Source organism: Cupressus sempervirens, chromosome 9 (genome assembly GCF_028749045.1).
Source record: "Cupressus sempervirens isolate cs-2001-9-10 chromosome 9, ASM2874904v1, whole genome shotgun sequence".
NCBI lineage: Eukaryota > Viridiplantae > Streptophyta > Pinopsida > Cupressales > Cupressaceae > Cupressus > Cupressus sempervirens.
In genome coordinates this window covers 704,942,395-704,964,214 of record NC_143126.1, presented here as the reverse complement: position 1 = coordinate 704,964,214, position 21,820 = coordinate 704,942,395, and the positions used below count along the sequence as shown (strand labels likewise).

The window sequence follows — 21,820 nt, the reverse complement described above, 5'->3', positions numbered from 1 at the left end:
CACCTAATTACCTTTCCTTTGCCAATGGGTGTTGGCTCATCCCCCACACTTTGTCCCCTAGGGATAGGTGGTACCTACAAGATAAAAGAAAGATTAGAAACCATATATGTTACAATATCAAATAGAAAAAACAATGAGAACACAACATAATGTACCATAGATGTCTCAAGGCCAAATAAAATAGCTGAGAGCATGGCATCATCAACCTGTCTGAGCTCCTCCTCAGTCATCAACTAAACATGAATGAAGATCACATACATGTATAAGTCAGTATGGCTTATAAATAAAAATTACTCTATTATAAAAATTAACTTTAAATCGCATATGTCATAACAAAAAAATGTATACACATACTGACACAAAAGCAGTCCATGCCTCTATATGCCCCTCCTCTCTTGCATCACAGTCTGTAGCCTCTACACGTGCATCTGGTGTATCCTTATCTAATTTAAAATGATACTCAAGAAGATCACCAATGGGACACAAGCAAATATTCTTCCACGTAATGCAAGTGTGAGGCACACAAATGTGGGATGAGCTAGCCGATGATGAACTAGCACCAGCATCATCAACACGGGGAGGCAAGACTGACCTAGCCTGAGATATCAATAGGCTACTTAGTCTATGAATGGCTCTAATGGTCTAAGAGCTAGCCTCTGCTATAATATCAGGATGTTGCACTTGAGGAGGGGGGGAGACATCAGTAGGGGGGAAAAAAGTGCCAGCTTTCTTCTATTGGGAAGAAGGTCTATTCTAAGGAGCTCCTCCTCCTACACCCATGTTGGGTTTTATGCTCCAATAGTTCACCTTGAGGCCCAACACAAATTTTGCATACAATTTTCTAAGGAAATAAAATGGTACCTCTAAATTGATATGTTGAAGGATATCAAAAACGATCCACCAACGATCCCAAAAGTTTACACATATTACATCATTTGTGCACCATTCAATCAATAGTTTGGGTTTTTGCAGTTGACTGGTAAACTAGTTTTTGGGTTCGCAAAAAGGCCAACCAAATCATCTTTTCTTATATTGAGGGTTGCAACCTCATCATAGTCCAACCCATCATCAAACATCTCATGCATTTCATCACGTGAACAAAGAGCAGCATTTTGTTCTTTGGTAAGGGTTTTAATGTTATCCACTATGGTGTTTAACATGGATAACATAGGAGCCAATGCAAGTACATAATTATATGTTGTTCGCAAAGCCCTCAATTCGGTGATATTTTCAATTATCAAATCCTCGATTTGAGGAAGGTTTTGAGTGGGTAAAGGATCATTTGGTGGAGAATTTTGCAGGGGCACTAGATAATTCGATGGGGGGTTACGGAGAATAGTATTCCTTACCTCGGTGTCATCATTTTGATCAGCCATAACTATTAATTCGCAAAACATAATTTATATTTAGAAAACCTAAATTTTAACAATTTCTATCAAAAAACCCTAAATTTTAACAAATTCAACTAAAACTAACAAATTTATAATAAAATTTATTAAATTTACGCTAAAATTGATTTAAAAAACTCACCTCTTATCAAGTATCCAATTTACAAATAGATATTCATGCACAAAAACACAATATAACTGTGAATTTACAACCCACGGGTTCTATTTTTTTCAAATAATAGTGATAGTTATCAGGTATCTAATATAACATTGGATACTCAATATTATCGCATGTCCGATATAATATTAGGTATCCAATAATATCAGGTATCCAATATGAAATTGGATACCCGATAAGGGTTGGAGCCTACTTTCTAGGTGTGGTATTAGGATGGGTGAAAAAAAGTTAGAGCATATTTTGAAATGCTTTTAGAAATTTTCAAACTCTATTTTTTTCACATGGCCACTTTTTGGCACACCATGATCCTGCATATACCCATTTAATAAAACTAAAAATAAAACATCACAATAAACACAATATATGCTAAAAATGTATTCATTGGAAAGCTTATCGAAAGGACAACACTTTTTCAAATTTAGATCCAAAATTTAACCTTATTTGGCCCTTGTTTGAGTCATCAAAAGAGGAAAATTTGACATAAATTGAGAAATTTCCTTTTTTTAGATGCTTTGAGCGAAGACGACTTTTCTCTAAGCCCATTTGTGGATCTTTGCATGAAGAGTCTTCGAACGAAGCCTCTGAGGTAATTTACCATGTTTTTGTATGGGCCTTGTTCAAAGCCCCTTGGGGTTGTTTTTTGGCCACCATGAGTGGCCATGTAGAAAGGCCTAGGGGGCTTTGAACAAAGCCCCCAATGCAGCCAAGGGGCTTCGAGTGAAGATGCCTGGCTACCACTTTGGGTGTCAGGGGGCTTTGCACAAAGCCCCTTGGCTACTTTGGGTGTCAAGGGGGTTTGCTTGAAGCCCCTTGGCTACTATTTTGGGTGCCAAAGGGCTTCAAAAAAATCCCCTAGTCTATCATTTTGGCTGCCAAGGGCTTTGCTTGAAACCCCTTGTTGGCTCAAAAAAATTAAAAATTAAAATAGATTTATTTGATATAAAAGAAAAAATTGCCTTAATTTTTAAAATCAATACAGAACAATTTTACAAGGAATTCATTTTTTTTGAAGAAAAAGGAAGAAGAATGAAGACCGTTTAAAATATTTTGATAATTTTTTGAAGACGGACTTGACACTTCAATTTTTTTTCATAATTTTTAAAAAATCAAAGATGGGACAACAACAAGGAAGACAAAGTACATCTATAAAAAATAGATCAACTGATGCAAACACAGAAATCGTGAGAAAAATTTAGCAAATTATCAGAAAAAAAGAGAAGGTATGTACATGTGTAAATTTATATGGACATGTATATTTGTAGTTTTATAATTAATTTTCTAAATTTATTCATTTATATGCATGTAGATCTTAACCAACAATCACAAGACAATAAAATACATGTTGAAGAAGATTTGAGTCATGAAAATTTAGGACATGACAATCTAGGACATAATAATCTGGGACATGATAATTTTTAGGATATGAATCAATGGAAGTTGAAGAAGGGTTACGATTAGTTTTCCAAATTAGTATGGATGAATGCATAAGACTAGCCACAAGTGTAAAGAAAAATATCAGTTGTAGAAATCTAGATCATTTACTTACAATGGATGTGGATAAAGTAAAATTACTTGTTGATATTAAATCATTAAGTATTTCCAAAAAAAGAGCTTTGAAAAAGATAGTAAAAGAAATAGCAAGTAAATTTGTTGTTTTGGAAACTCTTGAAAAAACTCAAGTACTTGCTTGTGTTCTTTTACAAAAAAACTTGGAAGAGTCATTGAAATTTCTAGGTGTAGACACAACATCGAAAAAGAGAAAATTCTCTAACATGCAAAGTGATATTATTGAAAATGTCAAGAAAGGTTTGAGCCCTATAGGGAAGAAAACTTGAAGTATAGATAAGAGCACTACAAGAAGAGTTATATTGCAATCTATTCTTGGTAGTAGTATACCCCAAAATAGGCAAATGTCTTCAATTTAATCACATATTGGTTTTAGTAGAAAAACCATATCAAAATATATGAACGGGAGAATAGTTATGGATGATAGCACTTTGGAAGGAAATTGGACAATTATGTGTAGAGCTCCTCATTGTCATATGATTGATGATAGAATAAAAAATTTGGTAATATCATTTTGGAATGATAATACTCATCCATCATCAAATAATAGAGATGTTCTCACAGATAGGGTTAGACCTAACCTTTACGAATATCATACAAAACATTGGTTGGACATAACAGAACATGAAACTTATGTCTCATTTTTTAGTTCAAATCTGTATAAAGATTGGGAAGACATTATTTGAAAGATTGAAGTCATATTATGTTAGGAGAAACAAAGTATTTGAAACTTTTTTTTTTCATTATCATATTGAATTTGATCTCCACTATCAAGTTTATCGTAAAATATATAGAAGAAACTTTTGGTTATAAATATGCCCCTCCTAGTAGATGAAGTGAGTTCGTCTAATCTAATTTAATGTGAAAAAATAGATGTTCATTTTGGATAAATTAATTGCATTAGAGGAACATGTGACCCGTGTTACAATTTGGCTCTTTTTCCTTTGAATAATGAAGATATTGATGTCACAACAATGATAACTTGCAAGGGTTACAAGTATGTAACAAATGAAACTAAATTTGGGAAAGGATAAAAAAGATTAGAATATGTTGAAGAGGAGATGACTGTTAGAGCATTTATGGACAAATTTAAAATTTTGATACAACCATATATTCGTTGTGCATTTTTTGCAAAGTCGCAAGCACAACAATTTCAAACGCTTAGGGTTCATTTGGTAGTGGGAATATGAGTGGATTAGTCATATGTAAATTCTTAAAATTTCAAATTCTCTATTTGGGTGCACCAAATTGAAATTGTGAATAGAAATACATATTCCAATTTTGGCCCAAAATTGAGCATTTTTAATTCCACCTAAATAGGTGGAATTGGAATACGTATTCCTATTCCATTTTTATTTATTTTAGAAAACATAAATTTTTTGGTCTATGAATTCCCCATCAAATTATGACTGAACCAAACAAGAATAGGAATATGTATTCTTATTTTCCATTCGAGAATAATAATTCCAAAATACATATACCTATTCCCATATTCTTATCCCTGCAGCCAAATAGACCCTTAGAGATAACTTCCCACTTGGAACCATTTTATCAGTTGTTGACTTTGTAGAAAACTATTCATTTGTTCATCAAATAGCTATTGAATCATACTTCTATTTTTCAAATTAGGTTACTATTATGGTACAAGTTTACTATTGTCATGCACAGTTAGATTTGGATGCTATTCAAAGCATAGTTGAAGCACAAGTCATCAAAAAGGAATATCACTTCTACATAAGTGATGATAAAAAAACATGATATTCATTATGTAGAACATTATTTCAAGATTTTTTTTGCATATATCAAATAAAGAGGCATAAGTATCAATAAGCATTATGTTAGTCAAATGGGTGTGCTGCACAATTCAAATCATCTTGATCATTTCATGCACTTTGTCAATGTCATTGTGATGAAAACATACCAAATGTATGGAGTTTCTTTGAAAGTGGACATGGTAAAGATAAACATGATGGTGTCGGAGCTTGTATCAAATGTTCTCTATGAAAGTATCAAATGAGTTATAAGGGAGTTCGTATAAATAATACACATGACATTGTTAAATGATGCAAGACAATTTTGCATCAAATGAGGTTGGCGAATCATCAAGAGTGAGTCAAATAGTACCATGTAGAGTCTTTTGGGATATATCAAGTAAATGTACATGCACATGTATATATTTTCTCTTAAATCTAATTTAGGTTATACACATATGACATGTGAATATATTTGTGTCTCTAATTTTTTCTGTATATATTAAATATGTGTCTTCAGGTGTGGATAGAAAAAATGTGCATGGTTGCAAGAGGATAGAAAACACATGATCCTTACAATTTGTTACGAGTAACAATCAATGCAATTGGACATTGTATACAAGAGGCTATTCATGTTGTTGTTGTTATTGCATTGCTGAGAATTACAATGAATGCATCAATCAGGATTGTGGATATGTAGGTCTATGGACTTTGGTGCCACTTTTTGTTATTGATATAGTTAATAGAGATGAAGATGAAAATTTTGATGACATTCCTTTGATTTCTACTAATTATAACCATATATCTAGACTAGTTTGAGTTGGCAAGTAAAAAAAAATTTTAAAAATTATATATATATATATAAGTCACAGAGAAATTTTAGAGCTCACAATATACATGTATGATATTTAAATTGTGTACATGCAAAGTCTTTGCTATTATTGTCAAGCCTAGAAATGTAAGAGTGAGTTACTATTTATTTTTTTGCACTACAAAAAGGATGAAGTTAACTAAACCTGAAGAAAGTGATGGAATGTTATTCCCTACAAGTACATGCATTAAATTAACTAAATTATCTGTGTTTATATTTAAATGATGAATTTATTTATTACATGTATGTACATTAAATTAACACAAATTAGTGAAACATATCTCAGCCAACACAAATTAGTGAAACATGGAATTCACTTTGTTGATTACCAACCTAACAATTAAGTGCTTCAATATAGTCACCATGTTATTGCTATGTCCATTTCTCTACATCCAATTAAACATAAAGGTGGATGTCTCAAGTGGAGATTAGATACTAAGGACCAAGAGAGAATATTAAATGTTCTCCATGAGCATGTGGAACCACTTGGAACCACTTGACATATTTTATATTTGTAGCACTTTCTTAGATATTTCATATTTCCAGGGCTTGCTAAATTTAATACTTCGTCTTTCTAGCTCACTTTCTTAGATATTTCATATTTCATATTTTATTTAATCCATTTCATGTACACGTATGTTCATTATATGTGTAGACATGTGTACATGTGTTCATTTCATACATAACTTGCCAGGACTTATATCATGTGTATATGTATGTGTTCATTTCATGTAACTTGTTAGGACTTATATTGAATACTTACATGTTTATTTTATATGAAGTTTAGGAGTTTGTTTGTGTACATATACATTTTCATCAATCATGTACATATAACCATAATCTAAATACATATATAATCTATCTAATCATAAATTTAACCATTCATGTACATGTCTAACCATAAACTAAATACATGTATATCACACAGACCATAAACTAGAAACATGTATATCACATTTAAATAATCATAAATTGAACCAATCATGTACATGTCTAACCATAAAGTACATACATGTATATCACATCCATACCATAAACTAGAAATGTGTGTATCACAAATTTAGATAATCATAAATTGAACCAATCATGTACATGTCTAACCATAGACTAAATACATGTATATCACCTGGACCATTAACTAGAAACATGTATATATCATATTTCTAATCATAAATTGAACCAATCATGTACATCTAACCATAAATAAAATACATATATCACATCCAAACCATAAACTAGAAACATATATGACAATCATAAATTGAACCAATCATGTGTTTGACAAAAAATGAATCATAAACACACATGTGCAAAGATCAATATTTGTATATATGTCAAATCACAAATTTATATGTCTAGATAATATCAATGATTTAAAGTAAACATGTGCATGTTTCATAAACTAGAGAATCATCTAGACGCATATGAATAGACCGACCCTTTGATCGAGACTCATGAGGATCATGTGTTTGTGGAGTATCAACTGAGCCCTGCAAAATAAAATATAACAATGTCTTAGACATGCATAGATTTGTATATATACATGGGTTCTAGTTTCAAATATTTGTGTTTTAAATTTAAATGCATTGATACAATGCACATGTATCTAGTAAATTTCAAATTAATTTAAATTCCTATTTAAAAATTACCTGAGCACTAGTGGGTGTCACATCCATCATATTTGTACCCCCATGAGTAGTAGGTGTCGCATTGACAACATCTCTCCTCGCACTATGATCAGAGCCCACACTGGAAGAAGCATGCTCTGCTACCTATGTCTACAAAAATATAATTCATTTGGAAATATGAGTACATAATTATATACTTGTGAATAGAAATTTGTTATTGTAAAAATGAAACTTAAAAGAGTTGTACCTGAGTTTGAGAAGCAATAGGGTCATTAGTGAAACATACTAAGGTGTCATCAATAGAAACTCTATCTCCAATAGTCTCAATCCTCTAAAATAGTGAGGAGTGCAAAGGACTAACAAGCTGAGATGGAAGTGGTGTAGAGTCATTAGACTAAAATAACATGTCCATGTATGATCTTTTTTAAGTGAGAACATGAATATGACTCAAATCTTGTAACTATCGATCAAGCATGTCAAGTCCATCAATAGAGATAGAAATACCTCGACCAACTCCTAAGGTCCCCTCAAGTAGAGCTACAATAGACTAATGTGCATATGAGTGCTAAGCTAAGTGTTGAGCACTAGACTATTGAGAACCAAAGTGTTGAGTGCTAGATTGATGAGCACCAGAGTGTTGTGTAGAGTGCTCAATGCCAAAGTCCTATGTAGAGTTTTGTGTACTCTAGTGTGCATGACCTGATGGCATGTCATGGGATGCTCAAAATATAGGCCTCTATGAAATCGTCTCTGCAATACTATGTAAAGGCATCCCCTATGTAATTGTGATATACGAATATGCCTATAAAAGTTCATCTAGAAAATACAAGGCCATCTCCATATGTTTGTGCTCTCCAGTAAGGCCATGTATATCTCTTGGGGCAGGAATATGTGCAACTCTATAGATCTCATTAGTGGGTAGTGTAGTACTCGATGATGCCTTAGAAGATGATCTGTAGTGACTAGGTCTACTCAAAAGATATCTGCCAAGGGTGTCAAAAGATATCTGCCTAGAGTGTCAGATGTAATGCTCCTAGCAATAGATGCAATGTGTCCTATCTGATCAACTGCTTCCCTCTAAGAAGTAATGAAAACTCTATCTATAGTAGTAGCTGTTACTGGAGTCACTACTAGGGTCCTAGATCCCACCAACGTATGATGATTTTGAACAACATGAGTCGACTCACAGTATGCATCACAATCACAAAATCTACTGTGTCCCTAACCATAATATCCTAAAATATCTAAATAGTTGAGGTAGTTCCCCAAATAGAACTCTACATACAATTGCTAGGCAAAATATAATAGAATTTGTTCATTATTAAGATAATGACCATGTGTTGCTAAGAATCGAGGGTATATCATACAAGCAATTTGTGGCACAACACATCTAGTAACTTGATATGTACAAGGTCTTAAGTCTTATAAGTATTTCTAAGGTCTTAAGAGGTCATGTATAAAGTGAGAAGAGAGAAAAAGTAAGAAGAGGGAAAGAGTGTGAGGAGAAAGAAAGTGAGAAAAGAGAGAAAATAAGGAGAGAGAGAGAGAGAGAGAGAGAGAGAGAGAGAGAGAGAGAGAGAGAGAGAGAGAGAGAGAGAGAGAGAGAGAGAGAGAGAGAGAGAGAGAGAGAGAGAGTTCAAGGAGAGAGAAAGTGTGAGGAGAGAGAAAGTAATGAGAGAGAAGTGAGAAGAGAGAGAAGGTAAGGAGAGAGAAGTGAGAGGAGAGACTTCAACAAGAGAGAAAGTGTGAGGAGAGAAAAACTAAGAAGAGGGAGAGAGAGAAAGTGAGAAGAGAGAGATAGTGATGAGAGAGAAAGTAAGGAGAGAGAAAGTGTGAGGAGAGAAAGTGTGAGGAGAGAAAGTTGAAGGAGAGAGAAAGTAAGAAGAGGGAGTGTGAGAGAGAGAGAAAGTGAGATGAGAGAGTGAGGAGAGAGAAAGTGAGAAGAGGGAGAGTAATGAGAGAGAAAGTAATGAGAGAGAAGTGAGAGGAAAGAGAGAGAGTTGAAGGAAAGAGAAAGTGTGAGGAGATAGAGTTGAAGGAGAGAGAAAGTAAGAAGAGGGAGAGAGTGTGAGGAGAAAGAGAAAGTGAGATGAGAGAGTGAGGAGAGAGAAAGTGAGAAGAGGGATAAAGTGATGAGAGAGAAAGTAAGAAGAGGGAGAGTGTGTGAGGAGAGATAGAAAGTGAGATGAGAGAGTGACGAGAGATAAAGTGAAGAGAGAGAAAGTAAGGAGAGATAAGTGAGAGGAGAGAGTTTAAGGAGAGAGAAAGTGAGAAGAGAGAGAAAGTAAGAAGAGGGAGATAAGATGAGAAGAAAGAGAGAAAGTGAGAAGAAAAAGAAAGTAAGGAGAGAGAAAGTGAAGAAACAGAAAGTTAGGAGAGAGAAGTGAGAGGAGAGAAAGTGAAAAGGGAGAGAGAAAATTGAAGAAGAGAAAGTGATGAGAGGGAGAAAGTGATAAGAGAGAAAGTAAGAAGAGGGAGAGAAAGTGAGAAGAGAGAGAAGCTAAGGAGAAAGTGAAGAGAGAGAGAGAGAGAGAGAGAGAGAGAGAGAGAGAGAGAGAGAGAGAGAGAGAGAGAGAGCAAATAAGGAGAGAGAAGTGAGAGGGGAGAGAGTTCAATTAGAGAGAGAGAAAGTAGAGAGAGAGAGAGTGAAAGTGAGAAGAGAGAGAAGGTGAGATGAGAGAGCTTGAGGAGAGAGAGAGTTCAACGAGAGAGAAGTGAGAGGAGAGAGAGAGAGTTAAAGGGGGGAGAAAGTGTGAGAAGAGAGAGTTCAAGGAGAGAGAAAGTGAGAAGAGAGAGTTTAAGGAGAGAGAAAGTCTGAGGAGAGAGAGTTAAAGGAGAGAGAAAGTGAGATGAGAAAGAAAGTAATGAGAAAGTAAGAAGAGGGAGAGAGAGTGAGGAGAGAGAAATTGAGATGAGAGAGTGAGGAGAGAGAAAGTGAGACATGAGAGAAAGTTTTAAGGAGAGAGAAAGTGAAGCTTAGAGAGAAATTAAGGAGAGAGAAGTGAGAGGAGAGAGAATTCAAGGAGAGAGAAAGTGTGAGGAGAGAGAGTTGAAGGAGAGAAAGTGAGTCCAGAGGGAGAAAGTGAGGAGAGAGAGAAAGCAAGGCGAGATCTAAGTGAGAGGGGAGAGAGAGTTCAACGAGAGAGAAAGTGTGAGGAGAGAGAAAGTGAGAAGAGAGAGAACATGAGGAGAGAGAATGAGAAGAGAGAGAGTGAAGAGAGATAAATTAAGGAGAGAGAGTGAAGAGAGAACATTCTAGAGAAGAGAGAGAAAGTGAGGGGGTGAGAAAGTTTCTAGATATTGAAGGTAAAAAAAATTTTAGTCATCTAGAATTTTAAATCATTTTTTGTTTTATGCATCTAATCCTATTGTTGGTTTTCTACATCTAATCATATTTTTGGTTTTCTACATCTAACCATATTTTTGGTTTTCTCCATCTAATAATATTTTTTGTTTTTATTGTTTATCTACCTAGTATTTTGTATAAACTAAGATATTATTTCATCCATTGACTACAATTTTAACAATATTTTCTAACATTTAAACTAAAATACAACATACAAACATTAAATTAATTAATGTATACTAAAAATAACAAAATACCTATAAAAAAACTAAATATTCATATAAAACTACTAATAATTCATCAAAATCAACTAAATATTCATTAAAAATAATGAAATAATCATTAAAAATAATGAAATAATCATTAAAAATACAAAAATGAACATACCTAGTATGTTGAATGCTTGAAGGAGGTTGAAAATGGTAACTCAGAATGATGATGCAATTGAAGACATCACGAAGTTCTCTCCAAGCCCTACTTCAAAACCGTCATTGTGATATTAAAAAGTGAAATGGTAAAATGACTTTTCAAAAGCCATTTCTAGGCAATAGTTAGGGTTAAAATGTGTTTCAAACGAATCCCTATAAGCTTTGAACGAAGTTGTAGGCTTCGTTTGAAGCCCTAGTAGGCCTGTGGACTGCTCAAGCTTCAATCAAAGCCTACGACTTTTGTCAAAGCCATGTTCACATGGCATTGAGCGAATCCATGTAGAGGCTTTGAAGCCATGCCTTTACCTGAAGACCCCTAAAAAAATTTCCCACTTTTCATTCGCTTCATTCGTGATGAAAAGTGGGAACTAGTTGCGTGGCCTTACCCTAAATTATTATAGATAGAAAGATGTATTTGAGAAAATCTTGCAAGAATATGGTATTTTGGTTCATTGGGAATTATTTATGTAGAGTGCTTGCTCCATATGGGCTTTTATAAGTCTACAATTGATATTATTTTGTAACTGATCAAATTCTATTTTTTATGTTTTATAATAACCAAATCTTTTATTTTTATTTTTGACCTTTGATGTATATTAATGAGCAAGGCTCGACATCTAATCATGCTATGAAAAGAAATGCATTTTTTCTTGTTAGTTAAATATATAATTTAAAAATATTAAAATAGATATATAAAAAAAATCTAAAATGATATATTCACACAATAATAATTTTATGTGATAATTTGATTAAATATTAAAATAATAATAATTTAAAGGTATTGAAATAAAAATCCATGAGACCACTAGGTTCCTTATTTTTTGGAGCTTAAACTATTTAGATGATTTGCATTACAAACTCATGGGATGGTTGGGTTTAAAATACTCCTAAAAATTCTCTGCAACACTCGTTGAAAGTTTTTAGGATACTCTTCTCCATGGGACCCATGTTAGCATGAATTCTAATGATATTCCTATGGAGGAGTATCCTAGCATTTCTGGAGCACTTGAGAGATTGTTATAGTGGCTACATGTTATATTCATGGTAGTATTTTTCATTGATGTCAACATACTGAAGACTGACAAAGTAGTAGACAATGATTGAGACCATATGGTTTGAGGAGTAAAGATGAGCTCAAGTGTAGTTGGGTACATGTTCTATAGAGTGTCTTGATTCCATGGTTAAGTGTGCATGTAGAAGGTTAAAGACTAGTAATAGTTATTCAAGATTTATAGAAGACCATTTATAGATAGAGTTCCTGAGAAGTAGTTTCTGGTAATCAAGTTATATCTCCTAATAGGGATAGAATCTTATTGAGAGAAGTTAGACAGAGGAAAAAGACATCTTAATGATGATTTTAGTGAGTGCATGAAGTATAAGGTTGCACATGTGAAGATTTGTGAAGACCATGAGTTGACATTGTTATGTAATTATGAAAAGATGTAATGTGTATTGTTTTATCTTAATGAGGTCCTATTGTAATTGTAAACTGGGAAAGCCCCAAGGTCAACTCAATAAATTATTTTGAGGACTTTCTATAAAGGAAGGTTTGTTTCCTTAGTTGCAGTGTGTATGTGATTTTTTGAAATGATATGCAAAGTATAATGCAAGTAAGTGATCTAAGGGATTTTTTATGTGAGTAAGAGGATCTGATATTGAGATCTAAGAAGTCTTTGACGGTAAGAGGAGGTAGAAAGAATATGACTTGCTAGGATCAGTTGTATTTGGTATTATTTTGCAAAGGATAATACAAAGGCCAATTGGACAGTGAGTTTGGTGGTCTTCCCCTGAAGTTATTTGGACAGTGGGTCCTTCTGCCTTCTACTACTCCCAACAAGGTTGGAACCTCCTTACAGGGATTCAAAGTACTCAATATATTTTATTGGCTCCTAACATAGTCCATCCTATTACAAGGAACTTATATATTAGTACATCATTTTTTGGGTACCATCCCCATCAGGGTTTTCCCTCTAATCAAGAGTTTCACTAGCTAATATATATGGTGTTATTATGTATGGTTATCTTCTTATGGTTGTTGTTTATATTGATTGTGTGTTTGAGAATTAATAATGTTAATAAAATTTGTTTTGATCATAAAGTTATCTTGGTGGACTTTACTTTCTAACAACCCCAACCTAATAGAGAAAAAGAAATTATAGAAGGCTATGAAAATATCTTATCTTTTTGCAAGAATAAATAGGGATAAGATTGGAAACAAATCAAGCTAATTTTTCATGGTAAGAATAAAAACTCCAAACTTCTTTTCATAGCTAGATTTAATTAAAGTTCAAGGAAATGGCTGACAATAATCCTAGAAGAAAAAGACATTTTTGGGAGCCATGCTGCCTATCATCTTAATAAAAAGAATAGTAACTAATAATATATTCTTAAGTACTTGTGGTCATTAAAATGAGAGGGGACTAAGCTTTTGATATAATGGCTATGAAACATTCTTTTGAGCATGTCCTATAGATTAAGGAGAATTTCTACAACTTTGATCTATGGAATTCATGTAGAATGATATTATAAGAAGAAGATACTAACCTTGATGTTGTAAGATATAAGGTAAGATACTAATGTGCTTTTAGAAATCATCACAAGGGATTATGTGGGGTGGATAAGAATCTTGGAGGACTAATTTGGAAAATATGGAAAAGGAACATTGTGATGGACTCAAAAAGGGATTGTAATGATCTTAAGAAATATATATTGTATGTTGGATTTTTATATAAATTAGGTTACTTTGTTGATTTAGATTAAATAGAATAAATTAGTTAAATAGTTAAGGGTTGGATAGCTATTCCTATAGATAATAATTATGAGGAAAGATAAAGCTTTATAAGCCTCATGAATCTAATGGAAAAATCATGAAACATAAATCAAATTGAATTCAAATCTAAAACACCAAAGTTTTGAAAATCAAGTTTGTATTATAAGTTTTCATTTGGTGTCAGAGAAACTATTTTGGATGAGTTTAGCACTGGAAACAAGAAATTGGTGATTGTCAGAGATAGACTAACTTTTGAAGTTGTATTTCAAGACCTCGAGAATCCTTTCACCATTGGACTTAGAAAATGAGTTTACAATACTTTTGATGCCTTTGTGTTGTCCATATATTAATGTTTCATAGATTGTTCGTCTTAACAATATTCATCAAATGAGAATATATCATGTATTATTCAATAACCTATATCAGACCCTATTGCTAATGCCATACACAATGTTGTTGAAAGCTTCGTGCATGATTTAATTATCCAATTGCATTAGCTAAACTATTTGAATGGTGGTCTCGAGAAATGGTTATAAAATTAAATGTTGTTTTAGGCAATTTGATGTTTTTTTTCAAATTTTAACATTAGCATTACTTATTTTTTCTAAAACCACATCAAAATTTGAAGGTAATATTCATTATCACTAAGGAGGCATGGGTAACTGAAGAGAGCATATACACAATTGTGAGATATGAAAACAACTTGACAAATGATTGAGATTCAAGGCATTAACGTTCAAAACAAGAGATACCAAAGAATTTTGTTAAATGCACTGCTGACACAGTGGACAGTTTGTGAATTGAAGATTAAATGGTAGTGTATAAAGAAGGGAGGATATGAACCAACATTAATATGAACATATATGAGGTGTTTGGTGATATGAAAATTATTGAGAATGAGGCTTGGTGCAAGAATTCAAGAACGAGGGAAATAATTTAAATATTATTGTTTGAATTTGATGTTCACTATTTTCATAAATAATATTGTCATTATTTTCATAAATTTGGTTATACTTTTTCTTCATTTTAGTAATAAGTAGGACATTTTCCTATTAGTCTTATCTATTTTTATCTACTATATTTTATTCTTCTTTGATATAACATCACTTATGATGTTACATAGAAGAGGGGCAAAATGTAGAACCAAAATGTGTCTACACATCAACATAATTAACATTATCCTATAATAGATAATTAAATAAATGTCAATTCTTTATTTAATAATCTTTAACCTTACCCTTCATTAAATATATTTATATTTATTTACATAAATTTAGTATTTATCCCTTAGCTTGGATTAATAATTTTAGTATTTATTTAATCTTATCCTACCTCATATCCTAATATAGTTTAATTAATCTTAAATTAATTAAACTAATCTATAGCCTAAATTAACCCACCTTTTCCCAAATCCTACCCACTAATCAATCTTAGATTAATTAGTCTAAATTCTCGATTCTTGTGAAATGGCCCTTGGTTTACTATTGAAGTTGAATGGCTCATAAAGAGTTAATCAAGAATCAAGTCTTATTGAGTGTAAGATCCCTGACATCAAGAAGGGATGAACATTCAACATTTGTTTATAATTCCTAACTTCATTAGCAAATTCTCCTAATATAAAATTTGTCTCATGCATTTTCAAAAAAAAAAAAAAAAAAAAGCATCCACCCACCCTATACACATTCATCAAATAGCCACCTTATCTCTTACTAATTTCTCACAATTTAAAATTTAATTGACTTGTCAATTTCAACATGCCCATTCTCTTTAAATCAATCATTGCCATCTTAACTACTCAATCTTGGTGCTTGACATCTCTCATGAAAATTCTATAAATTGAGACATTTTCTATCATTCTTTATATCACATCTCTTTATGCATTGTCATGTTATTGGATTAATGAGCAACCATATTCGTTCATCATCAATATTATCAATGTTTTGAGCAACCACATTCCTCCATCAATAATACTATCAATATTTTGAACAATCACATTCCTTCATCAACAATATTTTTCTGTTTTGTAGTTAGCATGTTCTTGTGTTGAGTAGGTTTAGTGTTTTCCTTATTTTCCTTGATCACATTTACATGCATATTACCAAATAACCTTTTTTATTTGTTGTATATGATCATATTAGAATATGCTTAATTTCTTTGATTGTTCTCTTTTTGCATATATTTTCATGGAACATGTATATACATATATATCTAATGTCACTAAAAGATAATAGAATAAAAATTGTTCAAATATAAAGATCTTATTTTCATCTTAGAACTATCTCTTGTCCTTTATTGAAAAGTATTGTTTAAAAAGTCAGCAACTAAATAAATACTTTCAAAATATCACCCTTACATTCATTAGAAAACATTGCTTGAAAAAAAATCATTTTTATAGAATTAGAGATTTACATCTTAAAAATACATATAATGCTAATATTGTTAATATAAGAATGTAAAAAATATCACTTTAAAAGTTCACACTCAAACACATTTCTTTTTTGAATTTGTAAGAAGTCAGAACCAAGATTAATTTGATAAGAAACTCATAATTTACTATTGTGCTATAAACTTTTCCTTACACCCAAACACTTGTTTTGAATTAAAATTTTAAATTAAGAAACACATGCTATCAAAATATACTATAAGAAAGCACAAAAAATGACCCAAAAAAAAAAAACTATTTATATAAAGAGATTCCAAAAACTATTTACATGGAACCCCACACATATTGTTCCACCTACAACTGACTCCATATTGTTTGAGTAAATACCATATCATCCAATACATATTTTTTAATATTATATATCGATAGATCAGAAAAAAGAGTTACATATTGTTCGAGTTGAATAATATAGAAAAAAAAGAACATAAGCATGAAGACACTATAGATATAGGATATAGGAAACGTGTTGCCTGACTGAAGCAGGATACACCAGTTGATTCAATTTCCCGAGGTGGGAAAAAAACCAGAATGTGAACGTACCTTCCTTGTCCGGCACGCACTCCATCATCAATCACCTGCTTGAGCACGCAACCCAAGAGTCAAAAAATCACCACGAATCCTCAAATCACAGGCATCTCCATGAACAACAACAATCCGTGGATCTCAAATTGCTTCTGACTCTGTGTAGTGATTGGTGAGTAGTGAGTAGTGGTGGCCTTCTGGAGCATCGGGATCGGTGATGGACTTCATCTCCACGGATTTACATTTCATTGCTCATTTTTAACAGCAAGCCTCAATTACCTTCTGTCAATTGTACGCCACCTTGTTTTTTTAAGTTTGGAAATAGTTGCCATGTTTTCATCCCTGGGAGTGCTGAGTGTTTTCATCCGTGGGAGTCTCTTCTCTGCTCTGCTGTGGCCGCTTCGAAACCTTTCTTCATGTCCGTACAAAGCTTTCTGTGCTATGGAGAAAAAGCATGCTCAATTGGAGATTAAAACAAATTATTTGCAACTCTTGACATTATATATTTTTCTTAAAATGAAGAAAAAAAAACCCTTCGAGGGGATTCTCATATAAGTACCAAAGAGAAAACGGTAAAAACTGTAAGTTGAAATGACAGTAAATGATGGACAATGACAGTAATAACTTTATCTAAATTTCAATATATTATTCACACAAATTAAATTTAATAGAATTTGTTTTTATCAGATCATAAATAAAAGTTGCAAACAATTAAAATGATTCTTGCATAAACTAACGATTAGCTTTTTCCTAAATGTAAATTCTCAAAAATATTATGCAAATGAATTTCCAAACTGAAGTTCTAGGGCTCCCAAGCAATATAAAGCAATTTACTCTTATATACAAGACACCATGGCAAAGACTCACAATGCCTGGTTTATATGAAAGCTAAAATTGTTAAAAGATCATGACAAGACTCACCATGAGATTTTGTAAAGCAGTTAAAAGAACATTAAGAGAAATGCTAATATCAATTGATATTGAAATAAAAACAATATATAAGTGATGATATTTCACCACAGACTATTCATGATAACCACTGTTTTACATCACTCCATCTTAATAATAAATAACTGAATGTGATTTAAAGTAGCCACTTACACATATTTACTATACTTAAATAAGATATCCCCACAAGAAATGTTCATCTTAATCTCTCCTCTAACACTTAATCTGCAATCATAACAGATGCTAAAAATAATCTAAAATGTATACAAAAATATATACATGTGCTCAAATCAGAAACTTGTACTCACCAACTATTAGCCTATCATCTTAAAAAGAGAGGAGATGCTCCCCCACCACTCTGCTGTTTCAGCTTCAACAATTGAGTAAGTTATATATTGCATAGTTCAAAAGACAACATTTATTTATGTTGTGACATAGTCATGTTATAAAACTTGAAGATCATTTTAAATGTAGTTTTTAGAAATGTCTATATTATTATTTAAAATTATAATTAAATCTAGCCTGTTTATCAAAGATCACAATAATGAATATATAATTTAAAATTATTAATAAAAATATTTGTATTGATGTATTCTTTTTGAAGAAAATAAATCTTGATTAATTAAAAATAATATCAATAAAATTATATATCAAATAATAAGTTATTATATTGAATAAATATTTTTCATTAGAGTGAAAGTAGTAACTAATTAGAATTAGAATTAAGAACAAACAGAAACTATGCACAACAAGTGCGATACAATAACTTAGTACTTGCCTTGGTTTTAATAGTTTTTAATATGAATCTAATTTTAAAATAATAAATTTATCATAGTATATGAAATACTTCAATCAACAAAAATCTAATATAGTTAAATTCTATTCCATGTATATCATATATACTATTATAAACAAATAATAATATTTTAATAATAATAATATATAATAGTATTTCTTAAAATATTATATAATATAAGTGTAGATAATATTTTAGTTGGATTTAAAAATTTAATTCTAAAAAATAGAATATTGAAAGTATAAACATCTAAACTAACTTACTATATTCCATGTATATCATATATAAACATTTAAACTAACTTACTCTATTCCATGTATATCATATATACTATTATAAATAAATTATAATATGAAAATACTAATAGTAGTAATATATAATAGTGTTTCTTAAAATATTATATAATATAAGTATAGATTTCTTTTTAAAATATTTTAGTTGAAAGTATAAACATTTAAACTAACTTACTTACAAATAAAAATATTTAATTTCAATCATGTCGATATAAGACTCAAAATGATTCGCCCAATCAAATCACCAAAAAAAAATTAATAGAAAATTTTTAGTTAAAAAACTTGCATACAATATATTGATTTTATAATTAAATTTTAAAATGATAAATTTAAACTTGTTAAAACAATAAGTTTTAATCACGAGTTAAGGAATGAAATGCAAAAATTCTCACAATAGTACTTAATAATAAATTAGGACACCTCACACAAAGGAGACCAGAGTATTGAAAAGGCACAATAATTGAAATTAATTGGTTTTTTGACCAATTTTTTTAGAACAAACAATGAGTAACCTCAATGTTAGTCAGTTTGTAATTCAAAGATTACAACTTGTATTAAAAGAGAACTACTAAAAATATTTTTAATTTTTTAGTGGTACTCTTATCCAATCTCAATCAGATAAGTAGAATTTATAGAATTTATAGATGATATAAATTATGTGAGTTTAAAGTTTAAGATGCAGATTGTAATGGAAGGCTAAAATATTTGCTTAATTTTATATATAGCATTTAGGTTCAATCAGGTTGCACTATGGTATTTAAAAGGGACAAGTAAAACTATTTATTTATTTATTTTTATTTGATGTTTTTACTTCAATCAAATAACTTAGAATTCATATAATTGTTAGTCAGTTTGTAATTCAAAGATTACAACTTGTATTACAAAAGTACTACTACAAATATTTTTAATTTTTTAGTGGTACTCTTATCTGATCTCAATCAGATAAGTAGAATTTATAGAATTTATAGATGATACAAATTATGTCAATTTGAAGTTTAAGATGCAAATTGTAATGGAAGGCTAAAATATTTGCTTAATTTTATATATAGTATTCAGGTTCAATCAAGTTGCACTGCTGGTATTTAAAAGGGACAAGTAAAACAATTTTTATTTTATTTTTATTTGATGTTTTTACTTCAATCAAATAACTTAGAATTCATATATTGTTCAAATTATTTGAATTTGATGTTTAAGATGAACATTTTAATGGAAGGTTATATTGTTTGGTTAATTAATTATAAATATGTTACTTGGTTATTTAAATCTCTCAATTTTAATTTTTTGGTCAAGAGTTGTTGCAGGTTAATAAGAGACCCAGAATAATATTTGCAATACAATCTTAACCATTAACTTTCTAAAAAGTGGTTAATATAAGTTTCGAAAGTTAACCTTTTTAAAAAGGTTAATATAAGCCTCCAAAATTAACCTCTCAAAAGAAATTAAGATGAGCTTATAATCTTAACCCATTTTCCAAAAACAGAAAGGTTAAGATGAGCTCATAATCTTAACCATTTACCTGTCCCCAAACAAAAATAAAGATGGTTAAGATGTGCTCCGAAAATTAACCTTTTAGAAGGTTTAGGATTAAGCTCATTTTGATGCAAACCATTGTCATAGTCAGCAGCACGGGAGGAATGAAGGAATGAATGTTTTAAATAAAACCTTTGCTTTCAACATGCAACCTTTTTCAACTCCATGGGCAGTGAATGGAAATAGTGTTGAGCACACTGGGGCTACGGCATACATCACTGTCAACCCTACTTAAGGACACACAACAGCCAACCACCGCTGCAGCGTGCATATCAGTTTGAACACATTATTCTCTCCACATGAGCAGTGGAAATGATCATATAACAGCCATCTCGTATACCGCCCTGGCTGAACATAAATGCCTTCCACTTCTCGTTTGATTGCTGTCCATTTATTTGGTAACGAGTCTACATGATAATGTGTTCATAGTGGATTTTCAGAAGGTCGCGGCCTGCACAAAAGAGCGCATTATTATCTCCACGTGAGCAAGGTAAAGACTGCTTAAGGAAATATATAAACCTGCAGCTTATTAAAAGGGTCCCGCGCCACCTTAGATAACCCATTACTAAGATTTGGAAATACCAAGGTAATAGGCCTGCGGATAATCTAAATAAATCTATAACGGCGGCAGTTATTGGAATTACTGTTACAGCAGCAGTGGCATACATTTATAAATCTGTTATAATATATGCATGGATAAACAACGGCATATATAGGACCTTTTGAGGTGGTCATTCTCTCAACTTTCTTCTATCGAGAACGATGCGGAATTAAATTGGTGAAGCCGAGTTATGCCTTCTGCTCACAGGTTGATGCATAGTTTTCATTGTCACTGCCATAATTTCATCTAAGGAGTATTTTAAATGAGGATAAAGATTTGGAATGCAGCATGGGTTAATATCTTTATAGTTTGTTTGTGAACTACCAGTATAATTGTTGTTGAATTAATGCATGTTAAATGAATTAAATTTTAAATGGAAAAGGAACCCGATTGATGCAAGATAGTGACTGCCCCGGATAGAAGAGAATTTAAATGGTTCATTTTCAAATCCTTGGACATGTTATCGAGGATATAAGCATACATGAGACTACGCTTGATTTGTTTGACATAATGCCTAAATAGAAAAGTGGAGAACATAGACAAGGCATGTAGAGTGTTAGTGAAATGCTCGATGAAATGAAATGCTCATTCCTGACCTGTAGCTCTGAAAGCTTCACTCATTAAGTCATTCAAATTCAAATCAACATCCTTATTTTCTTTGGCAATCAGCACTCTACATATAGGCTGGAGCATCATTAATGTTATGCAGATTTAAATAAAGAGTGCACTGTGGGGTTGAAGGCATCCAGCATATTTGATAG

General features: G+C 31.7%; 1 pseudogene; it reads right to left on the bottom strand.

Moving 5' to 3' along the window:
* Window positions 1–7,127: 7,127 nt before the first annotated feature.
* LOC149540675 (protein EDS1B-like) overlaps window positions 7,128–21,820 on the bottom strand; it is a 37,523-nt pseudogene continuing 22,830 nt past the window's right edge.